Genomic DNA, 25,860 nt, shown 5'->3' on the forward strand with positions numbered 1-25,860 from the left:
GGCTTGCGTCCCTGTTGCCATGGTGATGTGTATACAGTTGATTCGCCAGGCAGTGGAAGTGCCAGACACGTCTTCAGCTTCTCTTGGGTTTCAGCAACATCGGTAATTTCCCCAAGAGCTAGACAGGAGAAATACCGACTAACAGCTTGTACAATTAGCTAGCTGACTTGAGGGTTGAATTCACTTTGTAGGACAAGGTCCCCCGCACTTTGGCCCAATAGGCTGCCTGTCAAGCCTATTGAGCCAGTCAATGTGCAGGGATCTCGTCCTACAAGTCACTGGACCTGACAGGGTCCAGGGCGGATCAATTGGAACAGCCGTTCGTTTCAGGGTAGCGCGAGTAAATTAGTAGTGCATGCTACAGCAGTAGCGTGCCTACTTTGAAAATTTTTCTTGCACTGCCACACTTATGGCCCTTTTACACAATGCGTTGGTATGCTTTTTTTTCCATAGCAGTGCATTGTGAAAAATCTTTCAGTTAAAACACGTATAGCGAGGACTGTTCTATAGGAAAACATGGACATTACGTTGACAATCAGTTTGTGTAAAAGGGGCCTAAGCTGCGCTGCTTGAGCAGTGTAGCTTAGTGAATCAACCCCTACTGATTTGTATGTGAGCCAGATGTAGCCATCAAAAGAGCCACATCTGGCTCCCGAGCCATAGGTTCCCTACCCCTGATTTAGGGTGATCACAATTTTCCAAAAAGGCAATATGGTAACGTGTTAGGTTACATGCCATACTCTAATTGCACAATGAGCGCTATGTAGTCAAGTAACAGTAAAATTGCTTTTCGCATGGCAACTTTTATATTCACCACAGTCAGTGAATATGGTCCCTTTAAACTTAAAGGAGTTGTGAGGTGAAATAGCACATACATTTTTACTTACCTGGGGCTTTTTCATCCCCTAAAAATGTCTGTGTCCCTTGCTGTAGCTGTGGTCTTCTCCATTGTCTCGCTGTCAACCTATAACGGTCGGTGGCTTCTGCAATCACACTCACATCGCCAGGTGCATTGAGCGCATGTGTAGTAGTACTGTACATGCACACAACACTCCTGGTGATGTGATCGCGATTGTGGACGGTGCCACCCCCCACGCATGTGCAAAAGCTAGCAACTGTTACAGGCTGACAGAGGTATGTATATGCTTATTTCACCTTGCAACTGCTTGAAGCCATGACAAATAAGACCTAGTTTCAGAAATCTGTTAAAGCAGATTAGAAATGAAGGAAAATAGATACAAAGCAATTATTTGAAATGCGTGATATTTTTAATGCACTAAAGGGTTATCCTTTAAGATGACTGTAGGTATAAGATGAGTATTACCATATGTGGCTGTTTTTGGCCTACAAATATAACCTGCTCATGCTTAAAGCATCAGCAGACTCCCCAATCAGCCATCAATGAAGGTGAAAGACTAATTAGATTAATTATCTGCTTAGATGCTTTCCTTGTGTGGAAATGCATTAATGGCTATAATTACTAGGTGATTCCCAGTGGTGTTGATCCAGGGATTTTATCTGATTGCCATCTGGAGTCTGGATTTTTTTTCCCTTTTGGGGCTAATTGGACCATGCCTTGTAAGGGTTTTTCACCTTCCTCTGGATCAACAGGGATATGTAAGGGTGCAGGTTAGTGTTGTACCTTATTTTCTGGTTTAACTCGATGGACGTATGTATTTTTTCAACCTAAATAACTATGTAACTATGTAAGACCAAGCAAGAATGTTATAGAAAGAGAGCAGAATTATGCTGCTAGAGGTGCAGAGAAAATGTGGGCGCCACTGTAGGCACCCGTGTTAAATTAATGAAATTCCAGCACCAGTAGGAAATTTGGGCCTCAGGTGCCCCCCCCCCCCCCCCCAAAAAAAAAGTGTCAGTAGAGTTCCGCTTAACTCTGCAGGAACAGTAGTGTGTAGGTGAATGCAAGGAGCTATACATACACCCGCTGGGATCAGTACAGTAGTGCACTGGAATTTTACTACACTTCCACCAGAGCTTTTAAAGAGAAGCCGAGGTGGGTTTGAAGAATATTATCTCAATACAGAGGCTGGATCTGCCTATACAGCCCAGCCTCTGTTGCTATCCCAAACCCCCCTAAGGTCCCCCTGCACTGTGCAATCCCTCATAAATCACAGCCACGCTGCTGACAAACAGCTTGTCAGAGCTGGCTGTGTTTATCTCTGTAGTGTCAGTCTGCTGCTCTCCCCGCCTCCTGCAGAACTCCTGTCCCCGCCTGCCTCCCTTCCCTCCCTGCTGATTGGAGGGAAGGGACGGGGGCAGGGACCGGAGCTATGCAGGAGGCGGGGGAGCAGCTGAGACTGACACTACAGATGTAAACACAGCCTCAGAGCACGGCTGTGATTTATGAGGGATTGCAGAGTGCAGGGGGACCTTAGTGGGGTTTGGGATAGCAACAGAGGCTGGGCTGTATAGGCAGATCCAGCCTCTGTATGCAGATAACATTCTTTAAACACACCTCGGGTTCTCTTTAAATTACTGGGCTGCTACGGTGACTGAGCGGCTGTACATTTGCTCGCTGTGAGCAGTAGTGCACCAAAGTTTGCCTACATTATACATTACATTGTAGACGAACTCTGGGCTTTTTAATTACCGGCCTGGCATAGCCAGTTAATTAGTGGGTTTAGTGTCAGGCGTAAGTGGAGGGTAGTTAGCGTCAGGCATAGATAGGGGAGGATTTGTGTTAGGATTAGGGTACAGAAGGTTAGTAGAATACTGGTATAATTACCTATATTCTACCATTGGGGATAGCAGAATATCGGTATATATATATATATCTCTATGATGTATAGAAGCAGTGAACACTACCTCGTTTTAATAATAATAAAAAAAAAGAATGTGCAACATAACTGCATTAGCATTTCAGAGCAAACCAGCATGATGGAAAACATTGTTTAGATGTGTGTTAGTCAGACAGTCCTAATCCATTCTGGACATCATCTTATCGTAGCAAGCTTTAATGCTAAGCTTCAGTTTGCATAATAAGTTGTTAGTGTTAACTGTTCTTGATTACGACAGCTTTGGCTCTGGATTTCTGTTTTACATGTATGGCTCTTTTAGAAATCATTCAAAACATGTGCAGTTCGGTATATAATTATATAGCGCAATGATGAGGCACGCCACTACCACTAGAGATGATCTGAAAAGGAGCCATGCCTTGAAGACTTGACTACACTTTACACTTGAAAACTGAACAACAAACATCAAGCTTTACATAGATATGCGGATTTCATTAAAGCTTTTGATTGAAACTATTTGCCTTGGGAAAACCAAAAAAGTGTGTAGACAGTTTTCCCAATTTGTTTCGTATCAGTGTCCCTTCTGCATTGCATAAGGTAAATAGAGCATATTTTAGATGAAAAAGACTGATTGAAATGCTGTTTTTTGTTAGTCAAAACTGCCATGTAAAGATCTCAGCAAAACTCAGCTAAATTCAGTGTGAGGGCCAGTGCACACCAAAAAGCCCTAGCGTAAAAGCAAACGCTTAGCGCTTTTTGAAGTGATTTTTTAAGGCGATTCTAGGTATGTGCCTAGCGATTTTGTAAGCATGCCTAGTGTTTTTTGGAGTGTTTTCATGTAGAGTTTTTTTATATTTTGTTACAGTAGAGCTGTAACTTAACAGCTTCTGTAACAAAAACGCTTGGAAAATCGCTCTGATCCAGTGCTTTTCAGAGCGATTTTCCACTTTCCTATACTTAACATTGAGGCTGAATCGCCTCAGAAATCAGTGAAAATGCTGCAGGACTCAAGTTTGCATTTCGGGAAAAAACGATTCCTCTGGTGTGCACCATCCCATTGAAATACATTAGCCAAGCACTTTTCAAAGCGCAAGCGTTTTTAAAAACGCTCTTGGGGGTTAACTCTCAAAAGCGTGATAACTGCAATCACAGCAGTTATCACACGATCTCCTGCACGCAGTGCTTATCACGCGAACAGCGTTAGTTCATGTGATAAGCGAAGGTTATTGCACGATCAGGTGCGCTTTTCACGTGAAGCGCACACGTGATCCAGCAATAACCTTCGCTTATAACGTGAACTAACGCTATTCGCGTGTAAGCACTGCACGCAGGAGATTGCGTGATAACTGCTGTGATAGCAATTATCACGCTTTTGAGAATCAACCCCTTGGTGTGCACCAGCCCTGACTCAGTCTGGGAGTGTCCTGAACGGTCCCTAAATGTTAGTGATACCTGCCTCCCTATTGAATGGTTTGCCTGTTGTTTAGTATTATTTTTTATTTATATAGCACCAACATCTTCCATAGCGCTGTACCCAATACAAAAACAAATAATGGGAAGCATAGATACAGGAGACGTTCAAAACTCTGTACAATCAGGACATCCAGCAATACAAGTACATACAGTAGATAGTTGATGAGTGGTTTGAGACATCACTAATATTGGTGCATGTTCATATGATAAATTACAGCAGAATAGGAAACACTAGGAGGAGGTCCCTACCCTTGCAAGCTTATGTTTAGATGTTTAGGCCTATTAATAATTTAATTACATGTGCATTTCATGTGACTGATGAGTGTTGATGTCCATTCCTGTGACTAGAGGAAAAAAGGTGTCAGTGTAAGACATGATGAGAAGAGAGGACAGCAAAAAAAAAAGTCTAGAAAGAAAAAAACACTTTGTATTCCTGACTGGATATACACAATTGTTATGATTTGCTACTACCACACTACCATATTAGGTAGCCATTGTCCTACAATCAAGACAACCTCCAATTGTAGACCTGCAAACAAAAAGTGTTGTGCAGTGGTACTTTCACTATGATATTCCTAGCTATCACTGTGGATCCCTAGTCAGTAACGGCAGAGATTGCCAGCAAACAGCTGGTATTGCAGATTCTTAAAACTTACATAACACATCCTAGCAAGCTGTACTCCCACCAAGTCTTATTAACCCCTTATCCAACCATGCAGACTAGGTGGTCAGAAAGGTGGACAGAGAGGATAATTCCTTGGAAGAGAATAATGGGAATGTCAACCCTTCTCTTTTGTGAATGACCATTATTCCAATCTTGAGGGACAATAAATGTATCCCTAGTTTTGGTGCCCAGGCGGAAAAGTGGTTAAAGGGGTTCTTTCGCGAAAAAAGTAGGCAGTTAAAAAATGTGACAGATGACAGGTTTTGGGCCAGTCCATCTTTTTAAGAGGGATTCTCAGGGCTTTCTTTGTTTTCAACAGCATTTCCTGAACAGCAGTTTAACTGCCAAAATAGCAAGATACCAGCCGGCCTCCCTAATCACTTGCACACTATTATGTCAGTTAGATTTTGCAACTGTTGTTCAGGAAATGCTGTTGAAAACAAAGAAAGCCCTGAGAATCCCCCTTAAAAAGATGGACTGGCCCAAAACCTGTCATCTGTCACATTTTTTAACTGCCTACTTTTTTCGCGAAAGAACCCCTTTAATATAACATAAACATGATGGGAACAATCTAATGGTAACCACCACCCAGGTAGATAGGTAAAAGGAATAATTTCTTCCAACTTCTGACAACTTACCTATTTACCATAACAGGTTAAAAACTATGACACTGTGAAAAAAGTTTATTGAAATACAACACAGATACACACACACAAACTCATGCACGCTCGCACGCACGCACGCACGCACACACAAACACACTCTTTAAAGTAGTTTATTACAACCCATTGTCATAATCCCATCTGTTTTTAAAGTACTCTTTTGTTCTCCGGTGTTCCTCTGTTCTTCATCTGTAATATTCCTATTTGGCTGAAGAACTGCTGCCTCGCCATCTGTTCTTGCTGCATCCCCACTGCCAACTGACTGGGAGCCCTGGCATGAGCATATTTTAATTTCCCACCAAAGCTTTCCACTAGTCCTTTAGGATTCCGCAGCAGAAAATGAAGTAGATCCAATTGGCATCGCCCCATTTTTTTACACGTATCGGACGCTCATGTGTGCGCATGGTTGAAAGAATATGTGTTTGTCAGGAATCTAAGTATATGGCTGCAGCACATTGCTAGAATGATGTGAGCAGTCTGCCTGCACTGTGCAATGTTGTGCTTGGTGATGGACAGGGAAACCTGCACACATGGGCAGGGCCGGATTTGTACTTTTTACCGCCCTAGGCCAGCGAGCAACAAAGCGCCCCCCCCCCAGCATACACACAATATCATATCACCGACTGTGTGATCCACTGAGAACAGTCAGTGACATGTCTGTTATGTGCTGCAGAAGATAATAGTTCTATATAAATACTTAATAATATAGTAGGACATTAGACTATGACTACTGTAGGATTAGATTGTGAGCTCCTCTGAGGACAGTCAGTGACATGACTATGTACTCTGTAATGTGCTGCAGAAGATGTCAGGGCTATATAAATACATAATAATAATATGGTAGGGCATTAGACTATGGTAGGATTAGAGTGTGAGCTCCTCTGAGGACAGTCAGTGACATGACTATGTACTCTGTAATGTGCTGCAGAAGATGTCAGGGCTATATAAATACATAATAATAATATGGTAGGGCATTAGACTATGGTAGGATTAGAGTGTGAGCTCCTCTGAGGACAGTCAGTGACATGACTATGCACTATGTAAAATGCTGCAGGAGATATCAGGGCTATATAAATGCATAATAATAATATGGCAGGGCATTAGACTATGACTGTGGTGGGCAGAGCAGGGACAAGGTCCTCCAGCACCCAAGGCTGAGACACCAAAGTGCGCCCCTCCATCCCTCCCACCCCAGCCGTCACACACTGATTGCTATTAGACTAAGAGGGCCAAAGGGCCCACAACCCCAACACCTTAATGTCCAGTTATCTGGCTTGCAGTCACTGCCATGTATCCCCTTTTCTTCTTTCTTTCTGCTTATACACAATTAGGAATGACAACTGAATGAATTGTGCGCCCCCTCCTACACTGCGCCCTGAGGCTGGAGCCTCTCCAGCCTATGCCTCGGCCCGGCCCTGGTGGTGGGATTAGCTTGTGAGCTCCTCTGAGGACAGTCAGTGATATGACTATGTACTCTGTAATGTGCTGCAGAAGATGTCAGTGCTATATAAATACATAATAATAATATGGTAGGACATTAGACTATGACTATGGTAGGATTAGATTGTGAGCTCCTCTGAGGACAGTCAGTGACATGACTATGTACTCTGTAATGTGCTGCAGGGGATGTCAGTGCTCTATAAATACATAATAATAATATGGTAGGACATTACACTATGACTATGGTAGGATTAGAGTGTGAGCTCCTCTGAGGACAGTCAGTGACATGACTATGTACTCTGTAATGTGCTGCAGGACATGTCAGTGCTATATAACTACATAATAATAATATGGTAGGACATTACACTATGACTATGGTAGGATTAGAGTGTGAGCTCCTCTGAGGACAGTCAGTGACATGACTATGTACTCTGTAATGTGCTGCAGGACATGTCAGTGCTATATAACTACATAATAATAATATGGTAGGACATTACACTATGACTATGGTAGGATTAGAGTGTGAGCTCCTCTGAGGACAGTCAGTGACATGACTATGTACTCTGTAATGTGCTGCAGAAGATGTCAGTGCTATATAAATATATAATAATAATAATATGGTAGGACATTAGAGTATGGGGTAGGGATTAGATTGTGAGCTGACAGTCAAATGGAAGAGAGAGAAAGAAAGAGAGAGAGAGGAAAAAGAGGGGGAAGGAAGGAGAAGAGGAAGAGAGAGAGAGAGCACAAGATGGGAGAGTAAAATAGGGAGAGAGAGTGTGAACAAAATAGGGAAGAGGTTAACTAAAAATGACAGAAATAGAGAACAAGAGAGTGTGTGGGAAGAAAAGTGTGGAGAAGGGAAGGAGCTGTTACACATGTGGAGTGACAGAATGGACAATAAAACATTCAGCAGCCGCTGGCAATCATCTTATCTTCGGTATACTGAAGCGACTTAATCTGATCGCGGTACAGGTCAGTGTGAAAGATCTTATCTATTGTATAATTACCCCTGTGGAGCTTTTGATCTTGTACTGCTGGTGCTGCCTGACTCTTTGGCACAGAACCATTATTGATCTATGGCCCCCTTCCCCCTCCCCCCCCTTCCGGGGACTGGGAGCTGCAGCCAGGCAACATGATGCGAGTTGCCTGGCTGGTTGTGTCCATTGCTGCTTCTCACGGCCTCTACGTAATCAACACCTGGCCACCATGTCTCTGAAAGGTGCCCCAGCGGCCAAGTCACGTGATGCCCACCTACTACCAGCCAGTGTAAATAGGAGTGCAGGCCAAGCCACTCCCCCCAAGCCATGCTATTGGACTCCTGGAGGATGTAAGGGCTGCAATTGGCTGCTGACAGTGTGTGCAGAGGGCGCACACAATCAAGCTTTGCCTCCAGCTCTGCTGTATGTAATGCTACGACGACGGAGTAGCCAGGCCTGGCTGCCAGCATCGCATCGTTCGCATGGCTCCGCCTGAGTCACTCGGAGTCTGTTCGGAGTCCGATCTCCTCCTTAGTCCTCCTCCTCTGGGATCCCTCCCCCTGTGTAGCCAGGCAACCGTAGCCGCTCCTACCCTGCTCACACTGCACACAGAGCAGAGCGGCAAGCGCGGGGCGGGCGGCTGCGGACACTAGCGGGCGGCCAGCTGACAGTGACAGGTCACAGGTGCAGTCAATTAGTTAACCTGTCACCAGCGGCCGCCCCATGGAAGGTAGTACATATATTTCGCCCTAGTCCTGTGCCTTGGGTGCCTTTCCCCAAATCCGGCCCTGCACATGGGTACTATTCCCTTTTCATTTCAGTGGTGCTGATCACAGCTCCTGATGTGTAAAGAGTTACAGGAGGCATACATGGGAAAAAGGCATCTGGTAATTTGGGTGTCATAAGCCGATAGTAAAATAATTGTTGCTGATATTCTACTATTGACTTCACTAACCTACCTCTCACATTTCCCCTCTGCTTCCCATGATTAACACTAACCCCCCACCTACAGCTAACACTAACCTCATCTACACTATAGCCATGCCGATCGGTACCCACTGTAGCCGAACTTCCGGCACCATAAGTAACCCCTGGTGCTTGGCTATACTATAGCTCAGAACACCACTGCCCAAACTGCTGCCGTCTGTAGTTGAACCCTCAGTGGCATAAATGATCCCAAGCAGTGGCGTAGCTAAGGAGCTGTGGGCCCGATGCAAGTTTTACAATGGGGCCCTTCGAACACTATATACATAATAATTGATACGGTGCACCAAACCTGCCAATGGCAACTACAGTGTCAGAGGTGCAAGAAGAGGAACAGTTTGTTAATGATTACCAGTATTCAAAGCATCTATAGAAGTGATTATTATGAGCACAGGACCAATAGAGAGCTAATACTGTAGTTGAGGGAGGACCCTTTGGGGCCCCTCTTGCCCAAGGGCCCCGATGCGGTCGCTACCTCTGCACCCCCTATTGCTACACCCCTGATCCCAAGGTATTAAGGCTATCCTGTAGCCGAATGCCCATTGTGAGAACCAACCACTATAGCTAAACAGCGCTTGGCATGAGTATAGTGTGAAACCGCCATGACACACTGGTCTGAGTTCGGCTACACAATAGCCGAACTTTGGACGTACAAACCCTGCCACTATAATTTTGGCCTATGGTGGCACCCAATTAAAAGGCATGCTTCCTGCCCATTTTACTTGCTTCATACAGGAGTCCACAATTCTCTTCGATTTGTGGCTGCATTGTTGTACAACATTTGCTACTGCAGCAGCATGCTGTCCTGAAGGATCACAATTGTTTGGCTTAGTAAATCAGCCTCTTCAAAGGTGTGTATACAAGCACTATTAGTGTCCGTCAGGACTGAGTTCAACCCTGTGGGAAGCAGCTGTCTTAGAGTTCAATCTAGCATACATACATAGCTTGAATAATAAATACTCTAAATGTTTAATAAATGTTTGTGAGATCTGCAGCAGAAAGTAGTATTTAACCTCCTTGCTGGTTATCCCGAGCTCAGCTCGGGGTAACCCGCGCAGGAGCATTTCTCAGGCCTCGCTGGGCCGATTTTCACAATTTTTTTTTATTGCACGCAGCTAGCACTTTGCTAGCTGCGTGCATATCTCAATCGACGCTGATTCGCCGCTACCCGCCCCGCGCCCCCACCCCCCCTTCCAGACCCCTTGCGCAGCCTGGCCAATCAGTGCCAGGCAGCGCGGAGGGGTGGATTGGGATTCCCTCTGATGTCCTGACGTCCATGACGTCGGTGACGTCATCCCATGGTGACGAGGGAAGGGGAGGGTTCTGAACGGGATTTCCTGGTTGCAAAGAGCGCCGGAGGCGATCGGAGCCGGTAGGGGGATGCCGCTTGTCAGCGGCTATCATGTAGCTAGCGCTAGGCTAGCTACATTAATTTTAAAAAAAAAAATTTAAAAGTGCTGCGCCGCCCCCTTGCCGACATAATTGGAACGGCTAGGGGGTTAATGTATAAAATGACTAGTTTGGTTAAGTACAGTCAAAAGACGAGCAGTTAAAGGTACACAGCTTTATCTGCATAGCACCACATATACTGTATTAATGCTTGTGGGATTCATTTATACATTGGTTGTGGTACAGCTACACACATTTCTGTCATGGTTTGTTTGGACTACAATTTATCACATGTGGAATCTTTGTGAATCTGATGTCTTTGTACATGTAAAAAAAACAGCCATCTGGTGGACAGCATCCACAAAACACATACCAATCAAATGTTACTGATGCTTAGTTTAAAATAGAAAATTGTATATCCTTCTGGAGGATTTGAGGTCTGATGTTAGGACAGCATTGACAAGCAAATGTGCTTGGTGGATTATGCGTAAGATGGTATATACAGTAAACAAAGTATGAACACATAAAACAAAAACCTACAGCAGCCATCAGTTACCATAATTTAATCCATTTACCCATCGCTCTGTGTTTATTATACAGCCTGCAACCCTACCCTGCATTGCAAGCACTCCAATCTAATCAGAAATCTTTCTGCTGTAATAAATGTTATCTCAGTCAGCCTGGCTCTACTTGGTACATTGCTCACAAGAAAGAAGCTTATCATCATCCCTCCCACATTCCTGCTCCTCACTGATTGGCTGAAGGCAGTTCCGTGAGCTGCTAAAATACAATCTATGCTGTGCTTACATGTGTTTACAAAGCAAGCTAGATATGACAGTGCAGTTTCTAGGAGGAAAAAAAAGAGTAAGGGAGGAAATTACATCAGGATTGGCTTCAGTCAAAGGGGAAAATGAAAAATGCCATAAACAGTTTTCCCTGTATCTTATATAAAATTAATTGGATTCAAAACGCAGACAGTACAATACATCTGTTATGTAAGGAGAATAAGTATTTATCTACTTATATATGCGTTTTTTTCCCTGGGAATAGTATGGCTGTCCCTCCTGCTTTAAGAACTTTAAGAACCTCCACGCCATGACAGCTCCAGGAGACCTGTTAGGTAACTCTAAGGAGAAACTAAACACATATTCTGCTGAGAGCAGTGCCGGGCCGAGGGAGAGACTCAAGTGGCAACAGCCACTAGGTGCACATCCATGAGGGCACCCAGAAGTGCCCCCCCCCCAGGTGTCACCTCTCCCTTGGCCGTGCCTGTGGTAACGGTGTCTCCATGGCTGCAGCCAGTGTCTCACATTATGTCATCCCATGTCGACAAATTACATGATTAGAGACACTGCAGCCATAAACTCCAGGTGCTAGGTGAAGCTGAGGAGAAGAACATGCCAGGAGCCCTGAGGGATGAAGAGGACTGGTTACCTATACTGGGGTCAGGGGTGGATAAGGCTACCTATACTGGGGGAGGCATTCTGGTTACTTATACTGGAGCGGGAGGCAGTGGCGTCCCTACCATGGGGCGGCAAGGAGCGCTCCGCTCCGGGTGTCAGCTCCAGGGGGGGTGTCATCAAGGCCTCCCCAGAAGCCTTGATGACACAGGAGGGGAAGCAGCGCTGAAGGAGGGGTGGCAGCGTCGGCGGGGAGGGGGGAAATACCCCCCCACATCTCCCTCACCTGGGTTCCCTCCTTCGGCGCTTCCCCTCCAAGGGCAGAACGGGCACTGACAGGGTGGCTGATAGCCGCCCTCAGTTTACCCGAGCAGGGCTACGGGAAGATGGCCGCCGAAGCCCGCACTGGAGACAAAAATAGACGGCAAGATGGCCGCCGACGCCATCTTGCCGTCTATTTTTGTCTCCAGTGCGGGCTTCGGTGGCCATCTTCCCGTAGCCCTGCACTGATGACGCAGCAGGAGACGGCGCGGGACATTCAAGAGGAGCTGCGGAGGCTGCCTGGGATTCGGAAGAGAGGTTTCATCTGCAGGTAAGTGAATGGTTTTTTTTTCTTTTACAGGTGCACCGGCCCGGCCACCCACCGCTGCTGCCCACCTACCCACCGCTGCTGCCCACCACCTACCCACCACTGCTGCCCACCTACCCACCAGACTACCCACCGCTGCTGCCCACCTACCCACCGCTGCTGCCCACCTACCCACCACTGCTGCCCACCTACCCACCAGGCTACCCACCGCTGCTGCCCACCTACCCACCAGGCTACCCAGCAGGCTACCCACCGCTGCTGCCCACCTACCCACCACTGCTGCCCACCTACCCACCAGGCTACCCAGCAGGCTACCCACCACTGCTGCCCACCTACCCACCACTGCTGCCCACCTACCCACCACTGCTGCCCACCTACCCACCAGGCTACCCAGCAGGCTGCCCATCTACCCACCACTGCTGCCTACCTACCCACCAGGCTACCCAGCAGGCTACCCACCACTGCTGCCCACCTACCCACCACTGCTGCCCACCTACCCACCACTGCTGCCCACCTATCCACCACTGCTGCCCACCTACCCACCACTGCTGCCCACCTACCCACCAGGCTACCCACCACTGCTGCCCACCTACCCACCACTGCTGCCCACCTACCCACCAGGCTACCCAGCAGGCTGCCCATCTACCCACCACTGCTGCCTACCTACCCACCAGGCTACCCAGCAGGCTAACCACCACTGCTGCCCACCTACCCACCACTGCTGCCCACCTACCCACCACTGCTGCCCACCTATCCACCACTGCTGCCCACCTACCCACCACTGCTGCCCACCTACCCACCAGGCTACCCACCACTGCTGCCCACCTACCCACCACTGCTGCCCACCTACCCACCAGGCTACCCAGCAGGCTGCCCACCTACCCACCAGGCTACCCACCACTGCTGCCCACCTACCCACCGCTGCTGCCCACCTACCCACCGCTGCAGCCCACCTACCCACCACTGCTGCCCTCCTACCCACCAGGCTACCCAGCAGGCTGCCCATCTACCCACCAGGCTACCCACCACTGCTGCCCACCTACCCACCACTGCTACCCACCTACGCACCACTGCTGCCCACCTACCCACCACTGCTGCCCACCTACCCACCACTGCTGCCCAGCAGGCTGCCCACCTACCCACCAGGCTACCCAGCAGGCTGCCCACCTACCCACCACTGCTGCCCACCTACCCACCACTGCTACCCAGCAGGCTGCCCACCTACCCACCAGGCTACCCAGCAGGCTGCCCACCTACCCACCACTGCTGCCCACCTACCCACCACTGCTACCCAGCAGGCTGCCCACCTACCCACCACTGCTACCCAGCAGGCTGCCCACCTACCCACCACTGCTGCCCCCCTACCCACCAGGCTACCCACCATGCTACCCACCTACCCACCACTGCTGCCCACCTACCCACCAGGCTACTCAGCAGGCTGCCCACCTACCCACCACTGCTGCCCCCCTACCCACCACTGCTACCCAGCAGGCTGCCCACCTACCCACTAGGCAATCAGGCTGCTCACCCTTAACCACCTACCCACCAGGCTATCAGCTTGCCAACACTCAAATCTGCTACCGATATTGTGTATTTTGTGGTCAGATCTGCTACCGACATTGTGTATTTTGTGGTCAGATTAACTGCCGACATTGTGTATTTTGTGGTCAGTTTAACTACCGTCATTGTGTATTTTGTGGTCAGTTTAACTACCGTCATTGTGTATTTTGTGGTCAGTTTAACTACCGTCGTGTATTTTGTGGTCAGTTTAACTACCGTCATTGTGTATTTTGTGGTCAGTTTAACTACCGATATTGTGTATTTTGTGGTGAAATCTGGTGCTGACATTGTGTATGTTCTGGTCAAATCTACCGCAAGATTGAATGATTTTTTTCTGGTCAAATCTGCCGACATGATTGAATGTATTTTCTTGTGAAATCTGCTCACATAGCTTGTAATGTCTGGTGAAATGTTCTCGCATTACGTGTATTTTATGTTGAAAGCTTCTGACATTTTGTGTATTTTCTGGAGAAAAGCTGTGCAATGATGTGAATTTTCTGGAGAAAGGTTGACTAAAACTTGGGTGCACTTTTAAATTAGCTCCGCCCCATCCGGTCATAGCCACGCCCATTTTTTCGCCGCGGCGCGCTTCGCGCGCCGCAGGTGGCGGACCGTGGGTGGGGGCGTGTCTTTCAATACCTAGCACCGGGTGTCAAATGCCCTAGGTACGCCACTGGCGGGAGGGCGATAACCAGCCTTACAATACTGGGGGAATATAAGATTACCTGGGTTGTGGGCACATTTTGACATCTCTGCCTCTGGTACTGAAGAACCTTGTCCCAGCACTGGTTGAAAGGTACTTTCAGATGGCTGAAAAAACAGCAGCGTCAGAAACAGTAGTGCACTGGAGTTTGGCTATACTCTAGCTGAACTTGAGTGCTGAGGGTTAGTAGACTATTGGTATAATTACAGTTATTCTACTACTGGGATTAGTAGCATATCGGTAAAATTATCGATATTACTGTTTTTGTGGGCCGTTTTTTTTTGTATGTACGCAGAGTTGTGCCATGTGTGAATGGGTGGGGTAGGGTCCAGATTCTGGCTTAATGATGAAAGCCCTTCTTGTTCACAGTGTGATTTTTATCATTATATGTCTGCAGTATGGTAAGCTCTATTGAAATAAAATGTCAGAACTTTGGAGTAAGATTTAAAGAGAGTCTGAAGCGAGAATAAATCTCGCTTCAGACCTCATAGATAGCAGGGGCATGTGTGCCCCTGCTAAAACGCTGCTATCCCGCGGCTTAACGGGGGTCCTTTCACCCCCAAATCCTCTCCGTGCAGCCGGGGAGCGCTTCCGCATTGGGGCAGGGCTAACCGCCGCAGCCCTGCCTCATGCGCGTCTATCAGACGCGTATCTCCGCCTCTCCCCCGCCCCTCTCAGTCTTCCTTCACTGAGAGGGGCGGGGGAGAGGCGGCGATGCGCGTCTGATAGACGCGACTAGAAGCAGGGCTGCAGCCGTTAGCCCTGCCTCCAGGAAGAAAAAAATTCACGACTAAGTCTACGACCAAGTTTTGCGGGGGTGGGTTTGGGGGTGAAGGGACCCCCGTTTAGCCGCGGGATAGCGGCATTTTAGCAGGGGCACACATGCCCCTGCTAACTATGAGCTCTGAAGCGAGATTTATTCTCGCTTCAGAGTCTCTTTAAATTGCATGAATATTGAAGAGACAGTTTTGGTATTCTTTATCTAAAGGATCAGAAGACAATTATCTGATCTTTGTAGGTGGCTTTAATTAAAGCAAACTTGTAGGCAGTAAACATTTTTCTTTCAAACTGCAGTTATTACCTTAGAAACCTTAACCTGTAGGAGCTTAGGAACACCTCCTGACCTCAAGGCATTCAGCACTTTAACCAACTGAAAGGCCCAGACTTTGTCATATGCACACCTCATGCATTTGCACATTGCAACCCCTAAGGGCTGGTTCACCCTGTGAGCAATTGCGCTCAGTTTGCCAATCGGCAGCACTATGAGGATGTTCTCACTGCAGCATTTTAATGTGCTGCTTTCAGTGGCGTCACTTGGGGGTATGGTAGGTGCGGACCACACCATGTGTCACCAGCAGAGGGAATGACCCATGCTCCAGGCTAAAGGAGAGTAGAGTAAGGCTATGTAAATATAAACCAGGCTAGCGCCTAAAGTACTTCTCCCCTCTGGCTGCCCCATACTGAGCTGATAGTTGAGTCTCACCACCTCCCACCCATCAAAAGCAAGTGTATTTCATATAAACCCTTCCTACCAACAACAAGTGTGTCCAGTGCGGTACCCTGCCCTCTTCTTCCACAGCAAACATGGCCAAAAGCCCCCCTCCCATAGCTAAGTATGAAAGTATGACTAGTATATAAATTCTTGATCTCCCCCATAGCAATGCTATCTAGCGTGGTACTGCTTCCTCAGCCCCCCAAGCATGGCCAGACCCCCCCCCACACACACACACACAAACATACAATAGCAAAGTGTGGCCAGTATGACAATTCCTAACCCTAACGCCTCTCTCCCCTTATAGCACAGGTGTCGAACTGCAGGCCAGATCCATGCTAGTGTTTAAGATAGACTGAGAAAGGGAGGAATGTGTTCTACCTGATGGACCACACCTTTCCTGATTCAAACCGATCAATTAATTTGAGCTCTGTCAAGAATGTGTGAGGACTTCGGCCCTCGAAGGACTGGTTTGACATCCCTGCCCTTTAGCAAATAGGTGCAGTTTTACCCCTTCCGAACCTCATTCTCAATAAATGTAGCAAGTAACGTTACTTACTACAACAAAAGTATTTTTGGTTTTGTTTAGGTTCATGGTTCATGGGGTAAGAGAGGGGTGACACAATGAGGTTACGCACCGGGTGACACCACCCATAGTGCCAACTCTGGCTGCTTGTACCATTTTTAGAGCAATTTTTCCTCATTACAATCACTAATATATTTCATAACAACTTGTGGCAACTGGTTTAAGGAAACACTGATATATGTGCTACTGTATACAGTTCATTATATTTTAATAAGAAGTGTTTTCATGCAAAGCCACCTGCTAGGCCATCCTGAAACCAGCACCAACCCACTGCAACACTGAAAATGTATTTGACCATTAATAAAGGTCAATACTTTTATCACAGCTGTGGCAGACATTCATTCTGTCCTGGAAGACTGTTACATCTTTACTGCTAACAGGACCATGTCTAAGCACGTCTAATAACTTGACAAATATGCCATTTGAAAATCCCTACCACTGCAAACTCGCAGTGCATGCTGTATTTAGATATATCTGTAAGGTGGGGTTCACACCTGAGCACTTTGCATATTTCCCCGCTTGCAAATTCGCATTAGAACTGATATCTCATGTAAACCACCAATGTGCTTACTTTGGATTCAATCCAATCCATCCTTCAATGTGTACCTCAAAAGAGTCAAAAACAAAATAAACATAGCGTAACACCATTTCACAGTTTATATCACACCACCTTGCACCAGTGCGTCCCAAGAAAATTAACTAATGGAGTCCATTGACAAAACACTGTCACCAGCAGGCACCCAAGTATCACAGCATCTCACCCTTTGATTTTGCTGCCCGAATCACACACAGCCCACAGGCGTATTAAAAGCTATGATCACCACCACATACAAACGACACTCCTCCACATGTAACAATGGCCTCTCACCCTCTGCTCTGCTGTCCAGATTATAAGACAGCTAACAGCGCCTAATGTCTCCACTGTTTACATCCACCTCTCCAATCCATACACAGCTTTTCAATCCTCCTCCAATTGATCTGAGGGTTTCCTATCAAAATTAAAATTGCCAAGTACAAGCATTAAAGAATAAGCAGGATTCCAGTATGCCGAAAGCTTCCGGCCTGAGGAGCCGACAAATGCATTTCATACGAGCATACTCGTCATCAGAGGCTGGAGATATACTGCCAGTTGGCATCTTTTATGCTACAACAAGGTCCCACCCACCACCTTCCATTGGCCAAACTACCCCATATTCATTAACATTTGCCCAGCCTTTCGGTCATTATACTAATCTACTCTTCTCCTGCAATTAAAATTAAATCATAGACGTGTCCACACCCTCCATGTTGCATTCATAAGAACACCCCTCCCACGATAGGTCAAAAAACCCAGATCATCTTACTTCAACATTATGCCCCCCCCCCCCATCACCCCCCCCCATCACCCCATATTGTAAAATCCTACATTTTCTCTTGCACACTTTTGATTTAATTTTCTTTTTCACATTTTTATTGACCTTTTCTGTTGCAACTGTGATAATTTATTGTTTACACTGTGTATTTACATTATTATTATTATTTAGTATTTATATAGCACTGACATCTTCCACAGTGCTGTGTGAGAAGCACGCACCTTGATCAGTTTAAAAAAAACAAAAAAAACCAATGTGCTTGTTAACAGGTAATGGCGGTGCAGCACATCTCTGCACACCGCGTGCGTTATCTTAAATACATTTACTACTAAGCAAATTTGGTAATTGTAGCATAGATGGAGGTTTTCCTATTAACTGCTAAAGTGCAGTTTTGCCCCAAAATTTGCCGGTGAACGGAAAATTTTAACCAGAAATAACGTCAGTACCGCAAAAAAAATTTGGTAAGTGAAAATGGGCCAATTGCCTGGCATTTCAAGTTCAGAGTGTAAGCGTTGGTGTAGTGTTCCGGGATTCTGCCTGTGTAGCAATCGATGTCATCGATGTCTCAAGACAACACTAGATGGTGTCATAGATATGAGACAGCAATTGCTACATAGGAAGAATCCCACAACATTGCACCAGTGCTGACACACCGCTCTGCTCAACAAGCCGGTAGGCACACCTTCACCATGTTGTGGGTGTCTGAGGGGCACAGAGACACAGCAAATGAGACAGGAAACACTGCATCAGTGCTGCTGACACGCTGCTTGTTTCACAAGCCGGCAGGCATACAGGCACTTTTGAACAAAGCTCAACCTGTTGCCGGAGTCTGAGGGGCATGGAGACCGCTGGTGTGGAGACCGCTAGCAAGTATAGGATTCACTGCGGCATGATCCATACACTCCACTACACTGACTCAGTATGAGCCAAGGGGGTAACTTTTCAGCATATTTTTTGTGCTGAAAAATGTGGCTTATATGCGAGTAAATACAGTAGATAAAACGATAGACAGATAGTGTAAGATAATTCATGATGAGAAGAATTTTGTGAATCGGCTCCCATGTGAGGGGGAGCAGCACTCCAAAACCTGCTGACTGAAAAAACCTGGAGATTAATTACAGACAAAAGCAGTCTAGTATAACTAAAAGACAAATACTTATTTCACATAGTTTGTGGTTAGTTAAGCCTTAACTCAATAGAAATGGTTAGTGAAGAGTAATAATCAGTTTAGTCATCACTTCTCTGTGGAGCGATGTCTCATTTATTTCATTGTGTTTCCTCCCACAAGATCCTTATCATGTATCTCCCACTTTAAGCTTTTATTGTGCTTTTAAATTCAGAGGTGAAGTACCGCTTGAGCCTCTGAGAGGCACACCTGGGGATAAATGCATCACTGGCTGTGAAACTGTGTCGCAGATATTCTAAAGAACGGAATATGATACTTTTAACTGTTACATTATGTCAGGCCCTCCCTTTCGGCAGCCTCACAGCAGGGGCTGCAGTGGTATCAGGTGTTAGCTAATAAATTAAAACCCTTTAATTAGTGGGTGTGTCATGGATGGAAAGCACGTGTTGCTGGCACTGTATTCTAAACACTGTCTTAGCATCAAAAGGAACCTTGTGTCTCATAGTTGCGCATTAACCCGCTACACTGACCCAGTGAACATTTTGGCTTCATGCATGAAATTCGTACTACATGTAATCACTTATACTAACACAGCACAGCAGATCATTCATTGTGGTCTCTAACTTCACACTGATTATTCCCCAGCTTTCAGTAGTGAGCATTTTGTCCATCTTTTTGTGGGAAAAAAATCCCAGAGTAATTTATCTTGTTCCCCAGCTTTTCTGTTGTGGCTACACAGTCATTCTTAAAGCAAACATGTCACTAGTTAGTAAAACATGAATCTTTTTTCAACTTGTTAAATCTCTTGTATGTATAATTGGACATTTGAAGGGCCTCCGTTTCCTCCTCAGAACCTATGCGCAGCAGCTGTTATAAAAGTAATACTCAAACGAGCTCTCAAACCTAACAGGTGAGATGGATGATTTTTCTGCCTAACCTGTGGTTTCCATCACCATTCTTCAGGCTCTAGCCTACATTAGCACCACGCCTATTGAAAGCTGCTCAGGGTCAACTCTGAGGCAAAAAGTATTTAAAAGTAATGTTATACATAAACCAAATGTTTTCCCAGGCCAAAAGGGAAATCATTCATTGAGTACAACTGCTGCATGTGGAATCTAAAAAAAAAATCAAATTAAGCATCTATTCACAGGAAGTTAAACCTATGGCCTCCTAGGAGATTAAAAGTCACCCATATAAATTTAGCCTTAGGCGATTTCTCCTAATGTATAAGCTCTTGGCATAAGAGATCTGAACATGGTACACACATACCTCTGAACTTTCTGAAATTACAGATACAGCGCCACGGAATATGTTGGCGCTTTATAAATCAATAATAATAATAATAGTTATTATTATAATAGTTTCAGTGTGAAAAAGACACACCTCCCACCACACATCCAGCCCCCTAAAGACTGCTAAGAATTAATTACCATAGAAATTTCATTTTTTTAAAATCAAAATGGTCCTTACATTCATCACTACTTTGCCTTCATACTTGGATTTGTGAAAACATGCCATGAGATAATAGCACAACATAAAAACTGGTTTGATATGTTATAAAGATCTGTAGATAGTACAGTACCTAAAAGAGGGTCAACTGAGAATGGCGAATTTCAGTACAAAACTAGAAAGGTTATTCCAAAAAATGGACTATTGGGAGCTTAGACCACATTCTCCTGAACTGGTATATCTATCTACAGATTGTCTGTATATACTATTCAAAGATCAGACTGTTGATGTGGTGTTGGGTGAAAAGTGAGGATTCCACAATGTATACTTGCAGTGCCTTGCTGGTTTACTGTGAAGCAAAGCTTTAGGATGAGAATGACTGCTGAGAAAGCATCAGCTTTAAAAATAAAATGTAAGCTATTGTGCCTTTTGAAAGAATAGGCAGTCGTGACTTTAATTTTTCTGACATGAGACGTTTCTTCACACTGATGTGAAGATTCAATGTAACGAAACCCTCTTGGCAATCACATCCTCTGTGTGCAGCTGCCTGTCTTAGTGTCATCATTGTGCCTAGTACTCAGTAGATGTGACACACAGTGACAGGCGGCTGAAAGGGAGCAATAAGGGGAGGAGCCAACCCAACCTTGCTATGCTGGGTCTTGTCATCAGAGTTATAAAAGTAAGTATGATTTGTACACCACTCAACCCAATATGAAAAAAAATGGGCAAAGGTCCTCTTTACATAATTTGATATAAGATTGTGTTGAAGTGCAGAAGTAAAGCAGATGTGCCAGAGAGACGGTTCTGCATGTCAAGAAATTAGGCTTCATCAGAGATTACTTCAAACTCACAGAGAAATGTGTCTTTCTTGACTGTAACAGAGAAACACAACTTCAGCAGAGAGAAAAAACCCTCTGCGCTCCTCTGTTCTTTTCTCTAACCATGACCTAAATTTGTCTGTTTTAAATTAAAAGGAATTGTAATTTTGACCTTGCAGAAGCTACTTCTTCTAAACGCACACGCATACTGCAGAGCAGAGCGCACACTCTCTGTTCTGTGATCCAGATAACATTTTTTTTTTTTTTTTTAGTTCCAATCACGCCCATGGTTTTAGTTTCCAAATCTGATAACTGAAAGATCTTCCTAGCACTAAATGCTTGAAACAAACCAAAGATGGACAAGAAAAAAGGAAACCTGGTTGGATGAAGTATATGCCCTCTGACCAGTGAGAACTAGCTATTAGCACCCATCACATGCCAATATCTGCCTGTGCACTGTGCAAATGATGGGAGATTAGGCACAGAGTGTGCAAAATGTGCTTGTCAGTGAAGCAGAGTCTCCTGCCGTGAAATCATTTCAGCTTCTTTTGCTTAGCTAAACTGTTTTCCTTTCGCCATCAGGAAATAATATATCACTGTACATATACATTATGTATATACAAACTAGAGGATACAAATGATTTTCGCAACTCCTATATCTAGAGCTGTAACTGAATCTCACTGTCATTCACGTGGATACTTTTTTTTCTATAGGAAGAAACTTTGATATCAGTAAAAAATAAGCATTAAAGATAACAAGGCTAGAAACATAACACAGAGAAATGTAAAGCTTACCTTTATCGTAGATGCCTCTTAACAGGGTAAATATATGTTTGTATGGATGCAATCCTCTCCAAAGAATGACCCCAAAAGAATCAACCAGCGAACCCAAATGATATAAAAAAAATAAAAATGAAAGGCTCCAGAAATGTGTGTTTGTTTCTTCTTATTTATACAGTGTGACTAAAAGAGGAAAAAGTCAAACTTCAGCTCTCACAACTCTGCTAGTGATGATGATAACTCCAACTGGCTTTCAGAGAGAAAGAGAGAGAGAGAGGTCTGGCTGTGTCTGCATTGTAGTCCATCAGCAAAACCAAGTGTTCAAGCAGTGAAAAAACCCAGCGTGTTAGCTACTCTGGCTCCAACCACTTTCATGCAGTCGACTGACTCTCACTTTCCCTCTCATTTTTTTTTTTTATAATGACCAAAGCATCCAGGTTTTTTTTTCTCCTAAGTTAAGCCAGATATCTCTTGCATGCATGTGCCACCTCTTCTAAGGATGGTAGTCATATTTAACTCTTTAGTGTCTCCTCTCTATTTATTTTAATAGGGTGAAAATGTAAGGAATGAGGAGATTTACTAACAGGTGTAAATCCTATGTCATATTCGTTCAGTATGCATTACTTTAAATAAGTGGTTTGAAGGTTACCTTAATTTTTACGTTTTACTCTGATGAAAGAATAACATATTTAGATGCTATTTTCACTCTTAAGATAATTACACATCTTGCTGCTTATGTAGATTATGTTTAGGACCCTAATATATTAAAAGGGCACCTTTGTGCCTTGCCTTGGCAATAAATGATGCAGTTATTTATGAATATTTCCATATAATTTATGGCAAATAGCGTAAAAAGCACTAAAATAACAATAATGGATATAGCAAATGGCTGTATATGGTGTGTGCTAGTATGTGAAATGTGAGCTATTGAACCTAAAGTGGAACACTGAGGAGGAAAACTCAGACATATTTAGGAAGTTTAGTGATTCTGTATCCATGCTTGGGCATTATAATTGATACATTTAATAAATTATCTTAACTTTAAGAATCCACGTTATTATTATTATTTAGTATTTATATAGCACCAACATATTCCGCAGGGCTGTACAGAGTATATTGTCTAGTCACTTAACTGTCCCTCAGAGGGGCTCACAATCTAATCCCTACCATAGTCCTATGTCTATATTGTGCAGCGAATGTATTGTAGTCTAGGGCCATTTTTTTAGGGGGAAGTCAATTAACTTGTCTGTATGTTTTGGGGATGTAGGCGGAAACCGAAGTGCCTGAAGGAAACCCACACAGACACGGAGGGAACATACAAACTCCATGCAGACACAATTCTTAGTTGCTTTTTCCTGAATGCAAAGATTCTGTTCTGGGGGATGGGAATTCATGCAGCGTTCATTAGGTACGCTGATAATGATAAGAAAATATGGCCATTTTCATTTCACCACAATTTTCATGAAATCATCACATTTTTGCAAAAATTTGAATATTTGTGAGAATATATATGGGCATGAGAAAACTCATTTTCACCACATGCATTGAAGTCTGTAGGCGTAAGAAAATGAATTTTTGCATAGACGAGTATATGCACGAAAATGTATGGGCAGGCATAAAGAAGCACATTTTCATCAAATGTATTGAAGTCTATGAGAATTGAAAAAAAAGTTTTGCACAAATGAGCATGTGCACGAAAATGTTTTTGCACCAAATGCACTGCAGTTAATTGGTATGCGAAAAACATATTTTCAAGAAAGTTCTTATTTAGGCAAAAATATGTATCTTGTTAAATTCTACAAAATTTTCAAGTTGGGCTAAAAAGCAAATTTTGATGCAAAAATGATTTTGGTAGTAGCCCAACTCGGCTGAAACTGCCCTGCCCAGACAGAAGTACAGGACACATAGAGTCTGTTTAAAACTGTTAAAAAAGGTGGAGAAGTCTTTTCAAGGGTCATGCATTATTTATAAAATAAAAATACCCTCAACAATTATTTTAAAATATTGCTTGGCATTATGATTTAAAGGTACATTCCTTTTCAAATTAAAAAGCAAAAAAATTAGCATGGGCAAGAAATGCATTTCCAGAGTTTTCCTCTCAATGCTGTAATTACGTGAATAAAATATGCCCAGTTCAGTAATTCTCTGTGAGTTTACCTTTAAAAAAAAGTTCACCAAAATTGTGGCACACTGCATACTTATAAATTTGCTTTTTTAAGAGGAAAATTGTGTTTACTTCCCATTCAGAAACTTTTCAGACTCCCAATGCACCCAATGCAGAGACTAGACAGAGGTCATGTGGAAGAATAGGGAGGGGCTTCCATCACTGAAACCCTCCAACTTCTTAGACTAAAGGGGCTGCTGCTCAAGACTGATTTCTTGTTACAAAATGATACCAAGACTAAGTAAATAAGCTTGCTATAATTATAACCTTAAAGTCCATACACATGTCGGATTTTTTTAAACGACCCGTCGTTTGGACGTCCCGTCGTTCAGTTGTCCGGATTTTTTTAAACGACCCGTCAGACGTCAAATCGGGCAAGTGTACAGTCCGTCGTTCAGCTGATGAGACTGGTCTTGAGCAATCCACCTGACGGATCACTCAAGACCAGCCTTATCAGCTGAACGACGGACTGTACACACGCCCGATTTGACGTCCGACGGGTCGTTTAAAAAAATCCAACGTGTGTATGGACCTTTACTGTTACTTTCATTGTTTTAGGTTGAGTTAAGGTTTAGTTGCCTAAAATGGAAATCTCTCCTCCAAATGAAAAGTTAAATAATATGCGCAGGATTTAGGTTAATCCTTGAACTCAGCTGTTTACTTTTTAAAATGCAGAATAAAAATGTGCAGATCTGGAAGACATAACATTTTATATAGGCTGTCGTGGAAGAAAGCTACATTTATACACCATGTTATGCAAGTATGCTGTAAGTCCAAGGTTTTGTTTAGCAGCAAGAAAAAAAATGAGAAAATGAGATAGGGAATTGTTGCCTTCCTGGTGCTACATTCTACATGTTGTGCATACTAGTAATGATTCCAAAGAATGGTTCTGGAGTGCCGATGGCAAGTACTCACCAAATGGTCCCCAATCACCTTCCTTTGTTTGCTTTAGTCAAGTTTATGATAATGTCAGCGGCAATGGACAGTAGGTGGGGCAAAAGGGTTGCTTTTACATCTTCCCTTGTCTCTGCCCCAACCTTGCATAGTTCACAATTGGTTAGAACTCATTGGGATCAATGTGTCCACAGATAGGCCTTCCAGTTGCCATTTTTCTAGAGTTTTTTGAGCTGAAAGAATTACATGTAAGTAAGAGTGTGGGGACAGCTGAAGAACAGTTTGGAGTGTGTTTGACAGAGAGGACAAAGGAGGAGAACTATCAGCAGTTACATCATATACAGTATAAGGCAATGCATACTAGCTTGGAGGGAAAAAAATCAGAAATAAACTTAATGGATTTTAGTGTATAACATATCTTTACCTAGTTTTAATTAAAATGTACATGTCTCTAACATCTTTAAAGGGGCACTATGGTGAAAAATTGTAAAATTTTATATATGTTCAAACATGTTCTCCTATGTTGCTGTCACTTACAGTAAGTAGTAGAAATCTGACATTACCGACGGGTTTTGGACTAGTCTATCTCTTCATAGGGG

The 25,860-nt window shown here is 44.4% G+C and overlaps 1 protein-coding gene across 1 annotated transcript in view; it reads right to left on the minus strand.

The window, feature by feature from the left end:
• RSPO1 (R-spondin 1) overlaps nt 1–22,543 on the minus strand; it is a 225,482-nt gene extending 202,939 nt beyond the window's left edge. The window contains exon 1 of the mRNA XM_068265433.1: nt 22,219–22,543. The gene's annotated coding sequence lies outside the window, so the exon portion shown is untranslated. The remainder of the gene's footprint in view (nt 1–22,218) is intronic.
• Nucleotides 22,544–25,860: the final 3,317 nt, after the last annotated feature.

The sequence above is a fragment of the Hyperolius riggenbachi genome, chromosome 2, assembly GCF_040937935.1.
Source record: "Hyperolius riggenbachi isolate aHypRig1 chromosome 2, aHypRig1.pri, whole genome shotgun sequence".
NCBI lineage: Eukaryota > Metazoa > Chordata > Amphibia > Anura > Hyperoliidae > Hyperolius > Hyperolius riggenbachi.